The sequence below is a fragment of the Eulemur rufifrons genome, chromosome 16, assembly GCF_041146395.1.
Source record: "Eulemur rufifrons isolate Redbay chromosome 16, OSU_ERuf_1, whole genome shotgun sequence".
NCBI classification, from domain to species: domain Eukaryota; kingdom Metazoa; phylum Chordata; class Mammalia; order Primates; family Lemuridae; genus Eulemur; species Eulemur rufifrons.
In genome coordinates, this window is record NC_090998.1 from 72,149,151 (window position 1) to 72,154,143 (window position 4,993).

At 37.1% G+C, this 4,993-nt stretch overlaps 1 non-coding gene across 1 annotated transcript; it reads right to left on the reverse strand.

Moving 5' to 3' along the window:
- Positions 1-429: 429 nt before the first annotated feature.
- On the reverse strand, positions 430-541 carry LOC138397707 (U6 spliceosomal RNA). Its single transcript, XR_011235835.1, has one exon. It is a non-coding gene; the product is annotated as a U6 spliceosomal RNA (small nuclear RNA).
- Positions 542-4,993: the final 4,452 nt, after the last annotated feature.

Here is a 4,993-nt window from a genome sequence, read left to right on the forward strand (position 1 = left end):
CTGATAGATGTGAAATTGTAGTTTTAATTTGCATTTCTCTAATTAGTGAAATACAGCATCTTGTCACACGTTATTGATCATTTGGGATACCTGTTGTATAATTTCCAGAATATATTCTTTGTCCATTTTTCCTTGAGTTTGTATCCTTTTTTAATTTTTTTAAATAGTTGGGGGTTTTTGCTTTTTATTTTTTTATCTTTATTTTTCAAAGTGTTGATCAAATATCACACTCAAGGAGTTGGTCTTTAAAATATAATCTAGATAAAAGTACTTTGTCAAATTTATGTATTGCAAATATCTTCTCCCAGTGAATTTCTTTAAGATTTGTATACCATGTCTTTGGCTTTATGATTTGTATTTGTTATGTTCTTGTTTAAAAAAGAATCTTTGCCTACTCTGAAGTCATAAAGATATTTCCTTCAATTTTTAAAAAATTTTTTATGGAACGCTTCACGAATATGCGTGCCATCCTTGCATATGGGCCATGCTAATCTTCTCTGCGTCGTTCCAATTTTAGTATATGTGCTGCCGAAGCAAGCACTTCCTCAATTTTTAAAGTTTCTATTCTAATATTTAGGCCTTAAGCTCATCTAAATTTATATATTCATATGACTATATGTCAATTTTTTCCACATGAATTATTTTAGCATTATTTATTAAATAATTCACTATGCATTGATTTGTAATGTCTTTCTGTCATATGCCATATTATCATAGATACTTGGATCTGAGTTTATATGTCAGCTATTGGTTTTTTAATTGTGTTACTCAAATTTTCTATACCTTTACTGCTTTTTGTTCTACTTGATCTATCAGCTAATAAGAGAACTATGTCAGCCAGGTGTGATGGCTCACGCCTGTAGTCCTAGCACTCTGGGAGGCCGAGGTGGGAGGATTGCTTGAGGTCAGGAGTTTGAGAAGAGAAATATGTCAGGCTGAAGTGGCAAGACCAGCCTGAGCAAGGGCAAGACTCCGTCTCTGCTAAAGAGAAAAAGAAATTAGCCAGACAACTAAATTAAATTTAAAAAAAACAAAAAAACTTAAGGTCAGGAGTTTGAGAAGAGAAATATGTCAAAATCTTTTCCCTATTATCATAAATTTGTTGATTTCTACTGGCCAAATTTTCCTGCTATATATTTTGGGGCTAAGTTGTAGATACATACATATGTAGATGGATAGATAGATTTTACTAGCTCTATATATAAATATATATTTTTTTACTAACTACTAAAATATATATATTTTACTAAAATTTTACTAACATGAACTTATATACATATAGTGTGTGTGTGTGTATGTTTATGTTAGTAAAATTTTCCTGAAGACTCATACCTTTAAGTAATAACTTCTTTTTTTTTTTTTTTTTTTGAGACAGAGTCTCACTCTGTTGCCCAGGCTAGAGTGAGTGCCGTGGCGTCAGCCTAGCTCACAGCAACCTCAAACTCCTGAGCTCAAGGGATCCTCCTGTCTCAGCCTCCCGAGTAGTTGGGACTACAGGCATGCACCACCATGCCCGGCTAATTTTTTCTATATATATTTTTAGCTGTCCCTATAATTTCTTTCTATTTTTAGTAGAGATGGGGTCTCGCTCTTGCTCAGGCTGGTCTCGAACTCCTGAGCTCAAACGATCCGCCCACCTCGGCCTCCCAGAGTGCTAGGATTACAGGCGTGAGCCACCGCGCCCAGCCAAGTAATAACTTCTTTATCCCCCAAAATGATCATTACCTAAAATTTCTTTGGCATATCCAAAGTGCCAGAATCATTACTCTTGTACTTTGGGGCCATTATTAATTAAAATAAAGGTTACTTGAACACAATCACTGTGATAGCGTGACAGTCAGTCTGATAACCAAGATGGCTACTAAGTGACTAATGGATGGATAGCGTATATATTACGGATACACTGGACAAAGGGATGATTCACATCCTGGGCAGGACAGAGTGGAATGGCATGAGATTTCATCACATTACTCAGGATGGTGCACAATTTAAAACTTATCAGTTGTTTATTTCTGGAATTTTCCATTTAATATTTAATATTTTTGAACCACAGTTGAAACCACAAAAGGTAAAATGGTGGATAAGGGGGGACTACTGTATTACAGAGATAGCAGGAGCTGGCCACAAATGTATTGACAGGCAGGAGGGGGGGTCATTATATGTGCCTACAGCCACCTTGCATCCTTTTTGGAATTTGATAGTATACAAATATCATTGCTATTATGCCCTAGCTATTCCTGATACAGTCATAATTTCAGACATTGTCAGTGCCCATGTTACACCAGTGTTTTCCACTGCAAGTAGTGAACTATTTAGTGGGTTGTAAAATCAGTTTAGTGGGTTGCTCTGCAGGGTTTTTGTTTTTTAAATGAAATATAGATTCGAATAGAAGAAAAAATATCAGAGTTGAATTATGAAAAAATAAGATTGGGTTTTGAAATTTTTTTCAGTTACAAATGTATATGTATGTGTGTGATAAAAAATGTATTTCATATGGTGGGTCATGGTCAAAATTGTTTGAAAGCCTCTTAGTTAGATCATATCCAGACACGGGGATTAGAAAAAAAGTGGAATAAATTATAAATTAGTTTTGTTAGTGCACCTCTATCAGTAATCAGTGAAGTCAGCAAAACATGGTGGAAGGCAAGTCCTTGGTGTTTCTACTTCATCACTGCCCTTTTCAGAAGCATATTTCTTTCTGATTCACTCCAACACCTCTACAGTCTTTCTAATTCTCTTTATTTTCTGATCATCACACCTAAAAATATATGTGATGATCCCAAAAGGAAAATCTAAGTAGTAAAGGATATCAACAAACAGCAGATTTAATATTTCAATCTACTTAAGTAAACAAGGATTTTCCCTACCCCTCTAGCTCCTTCGTATTCTTACATGTTGACATGCCTATGAAAATCTTCTCTTCTCCATTTCTTGGGTCAAGAGAGGCCCAGTAGGGACAACACTGGAGGTCAGCACTCTTGCCCAGGCTGAAGTGACAGCTGATTGACACCATATGGAACTATGGATCCCTGTGTTAAGAGATCTTCTGATTTTCAAAGAGAAACTGGAAATTTTGGTTTTTATGTGAAATATCCTGTTTTTAAGTGTTGGCAATTCAGAATGATTTTAAACACTGTGAAGGACAAGTACAATGTGTCTGCAAGCAGTCCAATTTGTGATTCTTCCAGAAATACACTAGATAAGACTTAACAGTAATGACTCTCAGAGCCTCCCTAGCTTTGGTCCTTTCTCACCCCTTTCCTTCCCTCACCCTCAAATCAACTGTTCTCTACTCTGAGTTACTAACATAATTTATACATGCCTCTGTTATGGTGCTCATCATGTTCTATGATGGTTTTGTTGTTTTCATTTGTTTTTTTTTTACATCCCCACCTGCTCTGCTAAAAATAATTATTAATTGAATGTTGAATCCTGGGGTTGGAGTTCAGGCAGAGTTTGAGGAGATCAGTTGGAGTGCCGGCTCTGACATGAGACAACTGTGGATAGGTTTTCACATCTAAAAGTGTGAGTAAATAATAATAATGGATTAGATGGTGGCAGCATTATCAGCCTTGCAGGAGACATGATCACCTAGCATTAGCATGTGCAAGGGGCACCACCACAGAATTGCCTTGGCATTGATGTAAACCAGTGTGGATTGGACAGATGTTTCTTGGATACCATCTACTCCCTTTTGCTGCAGTCTCTTAATCACTCTCCCAAGCTTCTCAAAGTAGGCATGTTCCTAGATACTCCCGGGAAGGTCACGCTCTGTTTGACAGCCACCTTCCCAGGGCCTCTGGTAGCAAAACTCAGGGCTGACTATGGAGATGGGATGGGGAGATGAGCCGTCCGGTACCACGAGCATCTAGGCAGAGAGATTTACTCCCCGTCTATGCCACTTCCAAATCAATTTGGGCTCTCTATTCCGGGGAGGGGAAAACATTGAAAGGTTTTCTTTTCAACCATTTTCTTTTCTTTTCCCCTCAGCTTCCTTTCTTCATCCTTATACCATCCTTCTTTTTCCTGTCCTTATTTCCCCCGAGGCAAAAAGAAAACGTGTACTTCCAAGATTCTCAGTCCTCAAACACTGCATGATTTCTATCAGCAGAATTCCTGGTGAAGCAATGCTCCCTTCACCAAAAATTAAAACCTGAGTGGCATTTATATTTTTTTTTCCCCAATGTCACCTAAAAAGTTAAAGGTTAAAGTAGAACATGAAGCCAGATACTTCTCAGTCTCAGCTTTTGGAATTATTTTGCCCATTAAATTGTCATGCTCTTTCAATGGTGAATTTATTATAGTAAATTGAAATTACCTTGAAATTAGACTTGAACCCATTTGAAGTGGCCAGAATTAATTCTCAATCTACAGAAGGAAAAAAGCAAAACATGGCAACTGAGTAATTTGTTCTGTTTCAGATCCTGTACAAGGAATAATTTGGAAACTGGGCAGCTTGCCCCAACTAATTATAAAAGTTGAACAAATAGTCAAAATGCTTATTATGCTAATTTTTCCTCTTTTGCTAGATTCTATTCACAAGGCCAATGTGAACCTAAAGCTTTGCTTCTTTCATGCCTATAATAAACTGAAAGTTTGTGCTCAGAGCAGAGTATAGAATTAGAACTGCCCATTTGTCCTTTTTCCCATTCTTTTAAGACTTCTTCAGATTTATAAGTGATGTAACAGCAGAAGGACGCTCATGAATACTTAGCCATAGCAACAGAGACACAGTGGTATATCTGCAGTCAAACCTTGCCAGAAGGCCTCAGGAAGAAACCTGGAGCATAGACTGATTTTTTTTAATAACTATAATTAATAAGAGGAATATTGAGTACTTATCTGGGGCAGGCATGTCCCAGATGCTTTATATGGTTCCATAATCTCCACAACAACTCCATAAGGTAAACAACTGTCATTATTTGCATTTTAGCAGTGAAGAAAATGAGGCTTAGGGAGGCTGAATGGCCTGTCTACTATGGGGCAGAACTGG